At 38.6% G+C, this 15,386-nt stretch overlaps 1 non-coding gene across 1 annotated transcript; it reads left to right on the top strand.

Moving 5' to 3' along the window:
• Positions 1-845: 845 nt before the first annotated feature.
• Positions 846-982, top strand: LOC120363800 (small nucleolar RNA SNORA75). Its single transcript, XR_005579238.1, has one exon. It is a non-coding gene; the product is annotated as a small nucleolar RNA SNORA75 (small nucleolar RNA).
• Positions 983-15,386: the final 14,404 nt, after the last annotated feature.

Below are 15,386 nucleotides of genomic sequence, written 5' to 3'. Positions count from 1 at the left end.
CTAAGTAGTTTATGTATGTCAATAGAGTTAATCCTCACAACTGCCCTGTAGGGCGAATATTATCATTTAACTCATCCTTCAGATGAGGAATGGGAAACACAGAGAGATTAAGTAATTCCTTCATGGCCACACAGCCAGTGTGGGGTGGGGGCTGAATTCAAACCCAGTACTATGGTCCCAGATACCGTAATACTCTGAATCACCAGGCTCAACGTCATCATCACTGGAAACCCTTTTGGAGCACTGCTGCTAAATTTTCAACATACTACTTAGTTTTTCTGTGACACCCAGTCTCCTGTGAGTATCTGTCATAGGTCTTATCCCATATGATTGCAATCCCTGGTTTCCTCTTCAGTTCCCCTCAGTGCCCTGTGATTTCCCTGAGGGTCTCAGTGAATCCTGATGAAAGAAGGAGATTGGCTTTAGGCTATAGGGGACAGATTCTCTCAGGATCCACAGACATGAGACTTAAAGATCTTCCTCTTCCATGTCATCAAACTGTTCATTTTTTTTTTTTCCATAGTGCTTTTAGGAATCTATAACCACCTTGTTTGTTTTCACTGACTTGATTTAAAACAAAAATCTTTCTTTCCCCCAAGAATGAAGGCAGATAATTTATCTGTCTTGTTTGTTGCATTACTTCAGCGCCTGGCACAGAATGTATATTCAGTAAATAAGTGTTGGGCGAAAAATTAATGAATGAATTTACTGTGTTTCTATTATGTGCCAGGAACTGTGTAGACACCATGGTTCCTGCTTTCACAAGAACAAGTTTATGGAAGGTAGTGGGGAAGACAGGGCAAGAAGCAGTAAATATACAGAAATGGAGAAAGGACGGGGAGTTTGGCTTCTCATTGATCTCCCTTCTGTCTGTTGATGGCATTTGATGGATTTACATGAGAAGATGAGAGAATTCACGGAACTAGCATTATTTTACCTTCTGTCTTTACAGAGGTATATTTGACTGTTTTGTGAGACATTCTGGGAAGAAACAAACAAATAAACAAACATAAAAGAATAGGGAGTTTAGAGAGGCCAAAAGAAAGAAGGATTTAGCATTGGGTGGGGGGAAGTCCAGAATTTCTGCAGAAAGTGACAACTAGGATCTGAAATGTAGCTGGGAGATGACCAGGCAGAAGGCAAAGGAAAGAGTGGAGTAAGGAAGGAGAAGAGAGATGTTTCAGGTAGAGGGAAGGAAACGCAGGAAATGTCTGACAATCTGGTTGTTTTCAGGTCTGTTGGGTACAAATGGTGGAAGGGAGGAGCTTCATGGATTTTGGGCACCTTGTTATCCAAGCCCTGGCAGAACTGAACTTCCCTTCTTATATTCCTTTCTCCACCCCCCACCGGCTGTCTGTTGCCTTCATTGTTCCCAAAGCCTCCTTTGTATCCTTGTTTCTTCCTGGCTGGAACAGGTTCAGTGGAACCATATTCCTCCGACAGTTTGCATTACTTCGCTTGCTCAGGAGGCTGCAGCACTGCCAGCTGCCTCTGGGACCGGAATTTCTTACATTTATCTCATGATCTATACTTTTCTGTCTATTTTTGCCTGTTATCCTTTGATCCTCGCAGCAACTGTGTGAGTTCTCTCAATTCTTAGTCTAAACCTAAAACGTGTCTATTCTCAGCCTCTTACCCCCATCCCACCACAAGTGTACTACTCTTCTTTCCTCTTCCCTACACAGATGCTTGAATCTGCCAAGAAATTTGCTTCCCTTTCTCTCTCTACGTGTATCATTTAAGAACCCCCAAGCCAAAAACACACCATCTGATGAATACTTACAGAGGGCAATAGGGTGCAGTATTTATACTCAGATCTGTACTTTTGATCCGTTCCTAGAGGTCAAAGATATTTGGCCTTAAATTTCATACTTTGTGTGTTTCCTTTGTTTCTGAGACTGTCTAGGTCTATTCTGTCTTTGGACAGCTTGGACCACTTAGAACTTTCTTTTCAGAGTGAGTTTTGATGTGTCTACTCATGGGGTCCAGCACTGGTCCTAGTTCTACAGTTAGGTCCAGGAGGGCAGAATAGCTGAGGAGTCACATGCATCTGAATCTTGGCTTGCCACTTGCTGCCAGCTTTGGGAGGCTATCATGACACTCGGCTGTCAGTATTGGCCACTCCTTTGTAAAATGGGGCAGTTGGTAGTATGCAGACTCACTGAATGTTAGCTGTATTCATCATCGTTATTATATTACTGTTACTCCTTGTGGCTGTAGTGAGCAAGAGAAGAATGGGCTTAGAATGGTCCGGTGTAGTGTGCCTGAAGCTCACACTTTATGAAATGCTAATTTTACTCACCTCTCAGCAGAAAGGAAGAATGCGTACTGTTCCAAGTTATTTCTCTTAGAGATTTGATACTATCACTTTGATAGTGAAGCTTTAATTAATGCAGCATACATTTTTCAAGAAGCTACAATCTTTCCCTACATTCTTTAGATTATATCACAATAGTATTTGTAGATATAGGTATAGCTGGTGGCAGCTCTCTTTCATATTGTTTTTAATTGACACATAATAATTACACGTAATTTATGGAACACAGTATAATCTTTCAATACATGTATACAAAGTAGAGTATTCAAATTAGGATAATTAGCATACCTATCACTTCCAACATTTATCATTTATTTGAGATGGGAACATTCAAAACCTGCTCCTCTAGCTATTTAAAAATATATGACAAATTGTTGTTGCTAATTATAGTCATTCTATGGTACTATAGTATACTAGAACTTATTTATATTATCTAGCTCCACTTTTAGATCCATTAGCCAACCATTGGCCATTCCCTCTTCCCCCAATGGCAGTGGCTCTCTTTTTGCAGGCAAGGAGGGAATGCAGCATGGGTCGCCTTATTCCCTGGGCATGTTTTCTCTGGATAATGGCCCTGAGTGGGAACTTGCCTCTCACCTGTGAGCTGCCACTGACATCCACTGGTGAGGCCAGCAGCGTATCCACCAGTAGCAAAGAATTACTCTTTGGGAAACACCCAGTGGTTAGACAGAAGAAGCAGGACTATTGCCAGCAGGAGAATTGGGGAAGGGAATCCATCCATGTAACCCTCCCTTCCAAGTGCCACAATTGGGGATCTCTTGGAAAGATGAATGAACTGGTGTGTGCCAGTCAGAAACAGGGGTGTGTCCTGGAAGGGAAGTTTTAGGGAGCCCAAGACCCAGGCCATGTAGCTACCCAGACTCCTCCATGTATGAGTTGGGTGCAGTATGAACATTTTTTTAAGACCTGAACTTACCACTACTGTATCCTAGCCATTTTGGATTTTTTTTTAAAGGAGGAAATGAAGGAGAAAGAGAAAGGAATTTTCCTTCCTTTCCGGGTAGAGATCTCAAAGCACACAAATTGGAACAAATGAGTAAATTATATTTCCTTTAAACGATAGTATAGTTAGATTTGATGCATTCAGAATGTAAGCAACATCATCTCCTGATTCTTTTGTTATGAAAGGAGCCTGAATTCAAGATGACAACTGGTCTGCAAGGCTTTAGCCAGAGGAAGTTATGCTGGACGAACAAACCTGGATACTGCCAGTCTACTTGTTAAAAAATTATATTCTGATTCTGGTTTCTACTTAGCTGTTGGGCAAAACAAATGCATAATTAAGGACTTCACCTTTGACAGTTTAGCTCTTCTTATTTTTTGTAACACAAATAGGAATTTTCCATTTTCATATAGTACTATCAAGATACCCTGCTACATTGAATCCACCAGTAGGTTTTGAAAATAAGCATAACAAACCATATAAAAAATAAGAAAATCCACTTTTAGGGTTTTAGATTCATGCCATTTAATTGTTCGTCTATTTCCATGATAAGGTGAGACTGGTCTCGTGTCACCGGAGGGACCATATCCTGCTGTTTTTTCCCCATCCTCATTTACAATGATTATGTTATCAGGCTGGCCAGGCAAAAGGGTGGAGCAACTATAATTTCAAAGCAGGATTAGGTTGAAATAACGAGGTCACCAAGTTGTGGTTACCAAGGCAACGTCACATCTAAGAATATGGGATGCTTCTAGGAGATGAGGCGAAGCCTGGAGCATTTCTCTCTCCCTTGTGCAAAAATCACCCACTTCCTAGATAAAAATTGCTTATTAATTGCTTTTAAACATATTTGATTCTTTGTTTTTAGGAACCAGTTTATAAATTATAACCTGATTTACAGTTCATTTTTTTTAACTAGTAATAAATATCAGAATAATCCTTTTCTACTCCCTTTTTAGATTCCCTTTTACTTTTTTCAAGTTTCATTCTTTCCTCCCTTTCTTCCTCTCTTCATTCCTTCTTTCCCTCCTTTCTTCCTTCTTTCATTTCTATTTTAATATTGCAGGAAAAAGCCATGGAATAAAAAGGAGGAAATTGAGAGTTGGGTGCTCTGTTCAGATCTTGAGATGACAAAATTGTAATAAGTGATGGAAGCTGTAACCTATACCCACGTTACTCATTTGACACCCCCAAAACTACTGAGCACAAGAGAGAATAACCTTGGTCTTCATTGTTGTTTCTTAAAATTTCAATGCATACTTACAATTGTGGACCATGGAAATAAACCAGGAAAGAGGGAGAAGACCCATAGTCTGTTTCTGATCAATATCAGCTATCAGTCTGAACAATTCCCACCAATTTATCTTTTTTCCTTGTGTATTCATTTCTATGTCTGAGTTTTTCAGATGATAGCTTCAAGTTTCTTCATTTTGTAAAAAGCAGGCTTCTTCTAATATGGGCTTGTGTTTGCAAAGCACGGATTTTGCATAGATCTCTTTTTAAAGAGAATATTTCTGACCTAGTGTTGAATTACTGGACATGGTGCAGTGTGATTGGAACCCTCAGATTCCTTTACATTACAACACAACTGCTCTTTAGGACATGTTAACTATTCACCTTTTGCCCTGGCTTTGCATAAAGAATATGAAGTGTGCTTAAAATCATGCCAGTATGCAGTATTTTCCACCTCCTGGAAATCCATGTCAGAGGAGTCTCATTGCCTTGAGAATGTGTTCAGTTTTCAACCTGGGAGGATGGAAACTATACAGGCTCTAGAGCCTATCAGATCTGGGTTTGAGGCACTGCTCTGTGACCATGGATAGGTAAAGTCACATCTCTGACTGTCTTCAACAGGGCAGAGTGAGGGCAGAATGTGATATGGAAACAGCCCTTAGCTCAATGTCTGATGTGTAGCTCGGGCCTCAAAATGATTCTCCTAATTAAAAAATAATAAAGATGTATATGAAGTTAATCTTTATCTTTCCAGTCCTGCTCTCTTCATATCTTTTTCCTTATTATCCATGGAATAGTTTTGCTAAAATACAACTCAGATTATATCTTGTCTTTGCTGTACTGGGTTGATTTGTCTCCCCTTAGAATTCACTTCCATGTGGAACCTGGGAATATGACTTTTTGGAAATAGGGTCTTTTCAGATGTTACCAACTTAATATAAAGTCACATGGATCATGGTGGCTCTTAAATTCATTATGACTGCTGGTTTTACGAGAGAGAGATTTGTGCAGAGATACCTGCAGAGAGGAGAAGTCATCTGATGACAGAGGGAGGGTTTGGAGTGATATGTCTATAAGTCAAGGAACACCAAAGATTGCCAACAGCCACCAGAAGCTGGGAAGAGGCTGGGAGGGATTCTCCCCTGGAGCTTTCAGAGGGAGCGTGGCCCTCACAACACCTTGGTGTCAGGCTTCCGGCCTCCAGGAGTGTTAGAAAATGCATTTCTGTTGTTTTAAGTGGCTTGGTTTGTGGTAATTTGTTGCAGTGGCCCTAGGAGACTGACACTCCTGCTCGAAATCCTGTTGTGATTCTCTCTGTCATGAAAGTGAGGTCCAGGGTCCTCAGCCTTGCTCAAGTCCCCTAGGAAGGCTCCCTGGTGTTCTCCCCATTCATTTCTCTGAACTTGATGCTGCATTGGTCCCGATGGCCTTCAATGCTGCCAGGTAAAGCTCTCTTTACCCTTGAGGTGGCACCATCTGCACATTTCCTCATGAACATGCTCTCTCTTCAGTCACCTGATTAACTAGAGCCATCAGCTAAATGTCCTTTCCTAGAGGTCTTTCCAATACATGGACTGTGTCAGCACCCCTTCAAGTGCTCTTACAATGCTCTTCAACATTTCTGCAGTTACTCAGTGGGAAGGGTGGTCCTTCCTGCTAGACTCTGTGCTCAAGGAGGTAACAACGAATTCTTTTTCTTGCTCCCTGCTGTGTTCCTGTGTGCCAGCATGGCAGCTGGCATTGTGCATGCCCTGCAATTACAGTTGGCATACAATCAATGAATGACCAAGGAAATAACTGTTTGGCATATGGTTAAAACTCTTATTAAGATTTGGTGAGATGTTGAAATGCTGCTGATGGATTCAGAGATAAATTAATTGCTGATTTGCAATTTGAATTGATTATCATTAGCCAAAATTGATAGTGATTTTGACTGGTTTCATGAAATATAGAACCAAAGCCCTCCCCCTTCCCATTTGATTGTGTATGTTTAAATAAAAATTAATATATGCTCATGGTAAAAAAATTAAATTATTTCAGCCTGGGCAACCTTATCTCTACAAAAAATAGACAATTCAGCCATGTGTCTTTGTATACCCCTGTCGTCCCAGCTACTAGAGAGGCTGAGGTGGGAGGATTGCTTGAACCCAGGAAGTTGAGGCTGCAGTGAGCCATGAGCATGCTACTGCACCCCAGCCTGAATGACAGAACGAGATTCTGTATCAAAGAAAAAAATTAAATTTCAGTGAAAAGTAAGTTTTCCTTACATTTCAGAACCATGTCTCCCACTGCCTTCCTTACAAACAATTAGGAGTTTCTTGTGTAACCAAGTAGAGATATTTTAAACATACAAAATGCATATTATACACAATGTTTTGCAGTTTGCTTTGTTCATTTAAAATGTACCATAGAATTCATTTTGCATTGGCATATGTAGGTATATCTCATTCTTTCTTATTAGCTGCAAGATACTCTACTGGTGCATGTTCCATAAGGTATTTAACTAACCCACTGGTGTTGGAGATTTACAAAGTTTCCCATCTTTTGATATTAGAAACAAAGCCATGATAAACTGTATTTTTGTGAGATTATAACTGTAGGATAACTTTTTTTTTTTTTTTTTTTTTTTTGAGATGGAGTTTTGCTCTATTGTCAGGCTAGAATGCAGTGGCACAATCTCGGCTCACTGCAACCTCTGCCACCCAGGTTCAAGCAATTCCCCTGCCTCAGCCTCCTGAGCAGCAGGGACTACAGGTGATTGCCACCACAGCTGGCTAATTTTTTGTATTTTAGTAGACACAGGGTTTCACCATGTTGGCCAGGATGGCCAACTGATCTCCTGACCTCGTGATCCACTCATCTCAGCCTTCCAAAGTGCTGGGATTACAGATGTGAAGCACTGTGCCCAGCCAGGATAATTTTTTAAAGGTAGCATTGCTATGCCCTTAAAAGCATTATATGGTCAGACTCTAACCCAACCACAAATATATTAGTAGTGACCAATTGCAGAAAGAGAATAATTATGATAGAAAAAATTCAAAGGTATAAAGAGGGGATAAAATATCTAGCTGTTGGATTATTATGGATTAAATTTTTTTCTTAGTTCTGCCTATTTCTTTTTTTAACATGGTCCAGCAGAGTCTAAAGAAAATGGCTGTTAAGCAAGAGAACAAATAACTCAGTTAAAAAATGGGCAAAGGACCTCAGTAGACATTCTTCAAAAGAAGACATACAAGTGGCCAATAGGCATTTGAAAAAAAATGTTCAACATCACTAATCATCAGGGAAATGCAAATTAAAACACAATGAGATTTCACATCACACCTGTTAGGAGGGCTATTATCAAAAAGACAAAGGATAACAAGTGTTGACAAGGATGTGAAGAAAAGGGAACCCTTGTGTACTGTCAGTGGGAATGCAAATTAGTGCAGCCTCTATGGAAAAGAGCATTGAGGTTCCTCAAAAAATTAAAAATAGAACTACCATATGACCCAGCAATTCCACTACTGAGCATATATTCAAAGGAAATGAAATCAGTATGTTGACAAGATATCTGCACTATTGTGTTTATTGCAGTATTATTCACAATGGCAAGACGTGGAAACAACCTACGTGTCCACTGATAGATGAATGGATAAAGAAAATGTGGTATCGATTCACACTAGAATACTATTCAGCCTTAAAAACAAAGCACATGCTGTCATTTGTGACAACATAGATGAACTTGAGGACATTACACTAAGAGAAACAAGCCAGGCACAGAAAGACAAATACTGCATGATCTCACATCTGCGGAATCTAAGATGTCCAACTCATAGAAGCTGCTAGCAGAATGGTGGTTACCAGGAGTTGGAGTGGCTGAGCAGGAGATATTGGTCAAGTGTTACAAAGTTTCAGCTAGACAGGATGAATAAGTTCTGGAGATCTATTGTACAGCATAATGACTATACTTAATAATTCTGTATTGTATACTTGAAAATTGCTAAAAGACTAGCTCTAAAATGTTCTCAGCACAGAAAATAAGTATGTGAGTTGATGCATATGTCAGTTAGCTTGATTTAAACATTTTACAATGTACACATATGTCAAAACATCACGTTGTACACTGTAAATATGTACAGTTTTTATTTTTCAATTATACCTTAATAAATCTGGAAAAAAGAGAAAAAGCCTTCTAGACAAATTCTGAAATTATGATTCTAATTATTATTGCTTTCTTTTATCAGCCATATGGCTAATTCTGATATTGGCTAGATTTTTAATGTAGCATATTAAAGAGAAGAATTGAATTAGTTTAAAAAAGGAGTACTGGCTCAAAACAATTTTGCGTTATTAAAAACTAAGCATGGCCGGGTGCAGTGGTTCATACCTGTAATCCCAACACTTTGGGAGGTCAAGGTGGACAGATCACCTGAGATCGGGAGTTCAAGACCAGCCTGACCAACATGGAGAAACCCCATCTGTACTAAAACCACAAAATTAGCCGGGTGTGGTGGCACATGCCTGTAATCCCAGATACTCGAGAGGCTGAAGTAGGAGAATCAATTGAACCTAGGAGGCGGAGATTGTGGTGAGCTGTAACATACCATTGCACTCCAGCCTGGGCAATAAGAGCAAAATTCTGTCTAAAAAAAAAAAAAGAAACAACAACAACAACAAAAAACAACTAAGCATAAGCAAAATCTTGTTTGAATTTCAAAAAGATTTAGTATCATTTTGCGTTTACTATGCTAATCAGGAGTATGTGTGTCAAAATCCTTTAAAAAACAGGACATTGGCCAGGTGCAGTAGCTCATGCCTATAATCTCAGCACTTTAGGAGGCTGAGGCGGGTGGATCACAAGGTCAGGAGACCTAGACAAGCCTCACCAACATGGTGAAATCCCGTCTCTACTAAAAATACAAAAATTAGATGAATGTGGTGGTGGGTGCCTGTAGTCCCAGTTACTAAGGAGGCTGAGGCAGGAGAATTGCTTGAACCTGGGAGGCAAGGCTGCAGGGAGGGATGTTGCAGTGAGCTGGCGGAGATTGCGCCACTGCACTCCAGCCTGGGTGACAGAGCAGGACACTGTCTCAAACAAAAACAAGACATTAACAGAGTTGGAAATTCACGAAATCAAGATACAAAATACCCAACACGATTTTGAAGACTCAAGCTACTTGTAAGTCAGAGGATGAAGAGACAGAGCCTGAAAAATTAAGATATACTGCAGTGTTCTTGGAAATAGGGGAAATATGCCCATATAAAAATGGCTAGTTTTCAGGACTAGGAGTGCTAGGAATTTAATTCAATATTCATTGATTAAACACTCATGGTATATATAGTTTTACAGTAGAAGAGCGATGACTTTTAATGGGAAGGAGCTGGAATTTTTAATTGAAGACAACTATTTGTAAGGACAAGGAATGTTTCATTCTTTTGAATTCCTACTTTAAAAAACAGAACCCCATCTCTACTCAAAATACAAAAAATTAGCTGGGCATGGTGGCACGTGCCTGTAATCCCAGCTACTCAGGAGGCTGAGCAGGAGAATTGCCTGAACCCAGGAGGCAGAGGTTGCGGTGAGCCGAGATCGTGCCATTGCACTCCAGCCTGGGTAACAAGAGGGAAACTCTGTCTCAAAAACAACAACAACAACAACAACAAAACAGAAATATAAATTGCTAGAAATCATTTTTACTTTAAATGTGTATCTAAACTTTAACCCAGTAATTCCATATTTAGAAATTTATCCTGAAGGAGACAACCTTGAATATACTCTCACTCCCCTCAGAAAGGAAAAAGCAACAAAGATAGATAGACACACACACATATTATAGGTGTGTGTATATATAGTATATGTATGTATATATATATATGTAGTATATGTATATAGAGAGTATATACATATATAGTATATATATACACTGTATCTATACATATACGATATATACATATACTATATATACACATATACTATATATGTATATTCTCTCTATATAGTGTGTGTATGTGTGTGTATATATATATATTATATATATATATGGAGAGAGAGAGAGATAGAGACAGAGAGAGAGAAAAAAAAAGAAACAGAGACAAGGTGGATCCTCCTTGCCTTGTCTCTTGGAAATCTGAATAAAATCAGATGTCCTGTTGTTTGCTTCCTGCTTCATGTTTCTTTTGCCTGGGTACATTTTGTGATGCTGAGGTTTGATTGAGCCCCTTAACCAGCTAGTGAGCGTGGTACCCAATTGTGAGTTTTTCATCACTTGTCCCTCTCCCTCCCTTTCCCCTTCGATAGCCCCCAGGGTCTATTGTTCCCTCTTTATGTCTATAAGTACCCAAAGTTTAGCTCCCACTTATAAGGGACACATTTGATATTTGGTTTTCTGTTCCTATATTAGTTCACTTAGGATAATGGCCTCCAGCTCCATCTAACTTGCTGCAAAAGACATTATTTTATTCCTTTTTATGACCAGTAGACTGTATTTTCTTTATCCCATCTATTGTTGATGGGCATCTGGGTGGATCCCATGTCTTTGCTATTGTGAACAGTATGGTGATAAACATATGAATGTATGCATGTGTCTTTTTGTTAGAACGATTTATAATTCTTAAAATTTCAATAGTTTTGGAGAATAGGTGGTGTTGGTTACATGGATAAGTTCTTTAGTGGCGATTTCAAAGATTTTGGTGCACCCGTCACCCGAGTGGTGCATACACTACCCAATGTGTAGTTTTTTATCGCTCATCCCCCTCCTGCCCTTCCCCTTCAGTCTCCTGAGTCCACTGTATCATTCTTATGACTTGTGTCCTCATAGCGTAGCTCTCCTTATAAGTGAGGACATTCGATGCTTGGTTTTCCATTCCTGAGTTACATCATTTGGAATAATGGTCTCCAGCTCTATCCAGGTAGCTGCAAATGCCATTATTTCATGCCTTTTTATGGCTAGGTGGTGGTCCACTTTACACACATATATATCTCACATGATTTATTTTCTGTTGGATATATATCCAGTATTGGGATTGCTGGGTCAAATGGTAGTTCTCTTTTTAGTTCTTAAAGTAATCTCCAAACTGCTTTCTACAGTGGCTGAACTACTTTACATTTTCACCAACAGTGTATAAGCATTTCCTTTTCTCTGCAGCCTCACCAGCATCTGTTATTTTCTGACTTTTTTGAGTGGCATGAGATGGTATCTCATTGTGGTTTTGATTCACATTTCTCTGATGACTAATGATGTTGTGCACTTTTTCATATGTTTGTTGGCCACTTGTATGTCTTCTTTTGAAAAGTGTCTATTCATGTCTTTTGTCCACTTTTTAATGGGGTTATTTGCTTTTTTGCTTGTTGAGTTATTTAAATTCCTTATAGATTCTGGATATTCGACCTTTGTGAGCTGCACAGTTTGCAAATATTTTCTCCCATTCTGTAGGTTGTCTGTTTACTCTGTTGGTAGTTTCTTTTGATGTTCAGAAACCCTTTAGTTTAATTAGGTCTCACTTGTCACTTTTTGTTTTTGTTGAAATTGCTTTTGAGACTTAGTCAGAATTTTTTTCCCAAGTCTGGTTGTTCAGATTGGTATTTCCTAAGTCTTTTTCTAAACATTTCAGTCTGAGGTTTTACATTTAAATCTTTAATCCATCTTGAGTTAATTCAGCTTCTTACGTGTCAATTCAGACATGGAATCCAGCCTCTTCATCTATTCTGGGGGAGAAAAGAAAGAACAAAAACCAACCCAATAAAAAGTGTTAAAGAGGCACAATTTGTGGCAACGGGTTCACTACAATATTCTGTTCTCTTGGATTTGTTTGGTCACCATGTTACTAGGGAACCTCTCCTAACCTGTCCCCACTCATCATCTACCATCGCATCCTGTCCTTGCCGGTCTCTCTGTCTGTATCTCTCTTTTTCTCCTTCTCATCTCTCCCGCATTCTATGCCTTTTACTCTGCCTCTCTAGAACAATGAGAAAATTCATCTTCTTGTTTCAGGAAGTGCAGTGAACTCTTTCTTGAAGTTTTTGGGTCCAGTTGCCATACACCTCTTGGAATCTCAGTGTAATCCCAAGTTCTTAATAAGGGATTTTTCTCCAAAGGAAGTTTTTCTCCTAAGAGAAATTTTGACACTAGATATTTGAATAATATCTCATTCTATTCTTTATGCCTCTCTCTTTTTAGTAAATATTTGAAAAAATCTAAATGGTCATGAACAGAAGAATGGCTAAATTTTTATCACAACCTAGATTGACTACTAGGCAGCCCTAAAATTATATTTACAAAGATATTCATTCTTCAATTTATCTACTCATTTAATAAGTATGTACTGAGGGCCTATTATGTTTTGAGAGCTATGTTGGACATGTGAACAAGAGGGCAACATCCCTTTTATAATCTAACAGGGAGGACAGATATGAAAACAAATATTTTTACATTAACTAATGAAGTGTGGTTTTGATGCGTGCTATAAATGAGCAGTAGCAGGTGCTAGGAAATTATAAATGGGGAACCAGAATTGAGGTAGCGAAAGTAAACTTTGAAGGTGGTGTCTGAAGCTCAGTTATCTAGGTAAGGGGGCAGTAAGTGGTTGTGAGGGTGAGTTCCAGTAGAGGGAATAGCGTGTGTGAAGGTCCTGGTGTGGAAATAAACAGATTGAGTTCGAGGAACAGAAAGAGGGTCAGTGAGGCTGGAGTATGCAGAGCAGAGCAGGGATGATGTTAAATGCACCTGGAGAAGATGTCAGGGTCAAAACATGCAGAGCTTTATGGGCACATTACCAAATTTGGACCTTTGTCCTAAAAATAGAGGGAAGACATTGATGGTCTTAAGCAGCAAGATTACATGAAATTTGAGGGCTTTTTTGGTTGTTGTTGTTGATGTTTGTTTGTTTTTTGACAGAGTCTTGCTCTGTCACCCAGGCTGGAGTGCAATGATGAGATCTTGGCTCACTGCAACCGCTGCCTCCTGAGTTCAAGTGATTCTTGTGCCTCAGCCTCCCAAATAGTTGGGATTACAGGCATGCGCCACGATGCCTGCCTAATTTTTGCATTTTTAGTAAAGATAGGATTTTGTCATGTTGGCCAGACTGGTCTCAAACTCCTGGCCCCAAGTTATCTTCCCACCTCAGCTTCCCAAAGTACAGGATTACAGGTGTTAGCCACCATGCCCATCTCAGATTTGAGTTTTAAAAGATTATTCTCGCTGCAGTGTAGAATGAATTGTTTAGGACCAAGAGTACGTATAACAGAACTGATTAAAGAGTTACTGAAGGTGTTCTCCCAAGAGATGCTGGTAGATTAAACTGGTGCTACTCAGCCAGAGGTGGTTTTAAACCTCAGTATGTAACCCACAGTTTCGGCAATGGATGGAGACATTTTTTTCTGATATTAATTTAATAACTCAGTCTTTCTTTTACTAGTGTTAACAGGGTTTATTTTTCCCTACCACTTTTCTTTTAACCTATCTGTGTCTTTATGTTTAAAATGAATTCCTCGTGGACAATATATGATTAGGTATTTTTTTTAATCATTAAAAACATCAGATTACAATCTCTGTCCTTTAATTGGCATGTTTAAGCCAATTCATATGTAAAGTGATTATTGATATAGTTGAATTACTATCTGACATGTTTATCATTGTTTTCTTTTTGTTGTATCTGTTTCTTGTTTCTTTTTTCTTTTCCTCTTTTTCTGCCTTCTCTGGTTTTAATTGAGCATTTTATACCAATCCATTTTCTCTCTACTCATAATGTATCAACTATATGTCTTAACATTTTTTTAGTAGCTAGCCTAGAGTTGGCAATACATATTTACAACCCACCAAAGTCTCTTTTAAATAACACTATATTGCTTCATAGGTAATATAGGTATCTTATAACAGAACACTCTCAATTTCTCCCTCCCATCCTACAGCACTGCTTTCACTCATTTCACTTATGCGTATCCTTTAATCACATAACACATTGTTATTACTTTGAACAGTTTTCTATTTGATCAGTTAAGAATAAGACAAAATAGTTCCAGGTCTTATATTTTGGTCTTTAATCCATCTGGAATTAATTTTTATATGTGGCAAGAGACAAGGTTCCAATTTTATTCTTTTGCATATGGTTATCCAATTTTCCTAATGCCATTTATTGAGTAGTATGTCCTTTCCTCACTGTATAGTTTTGTCAGCTTTGTTGAGGATACATTGGTGGTAGGTATGTGGCTTTATTTTGGAGTTCTATGTTCTGTTCCATTGATCTATGTGTCTATTTTTAGACCAGTACCATGCTGTTTTGGTTACTATACCCTTGTAGAATAATTTGAAGTTAGGTGATGTGATGTCTCTAATTTTTTTCTTTTGCTTAAGATTGCTTTGTCTATTTGGGCTATTTTTTGGTTCTATATGAATTTTAGAATAACATTTTCTAATTGTGTGAAAAATGCATTGGCAGTTTGATAGGCATTGCACTGAATCTGTATATTGCTTTGGGAAATATGGTTGTTTTTAATAATATTGATTCTTTCAATCCATGAGCATGAGATATTTTTCCATTTGTTTCTGTCATCTATGATTTCTTTCATCATTTTTTTTGTAGATCTCTTTGTAGGGATATCTCACTGCTGTGGTTAAACATATTCCTAGGTATTTTTTTGTGATTATTGTAAATGGGATTAAACTCTTGATTTGGTTCTCAGTTTGAACATTATTGGCATATAGAAATGCGAATAAGTTTTTTATCCTGTTGATTTTGTATCCTGAAACTTTACTCCAGTAATTTATTGAGTCTAGTAGTCTTTTGGAGGCATCTTTAGGTTTGTCTAGTTATAAGATTTTGTCATCAGTGACCAGAGATAATTTGACTTTCTCTTTTCCAATTTGGATCTCTTTTCTTTCTTTCTCTTGCCTG

This window comes from Saimiri boliviensis, chromosome 3 (genome assembly GCF_048565385.1).
Source record: "Saimiri boliviensis isolate mSaiBol1 chromosome 3, mSaiBol1.pri, whole genome shotgun sequence".
Classification (NCBI taxonomy): domain Eukaryota; kingdom Metazoa; phylum Chordata; class Mammalia; order Primates; family Cebidae; genus Saimiri; species Saimiri boliviensis.
This window is presented reverse-complemented; position numbering and strand designations above follow the sequence as displayed.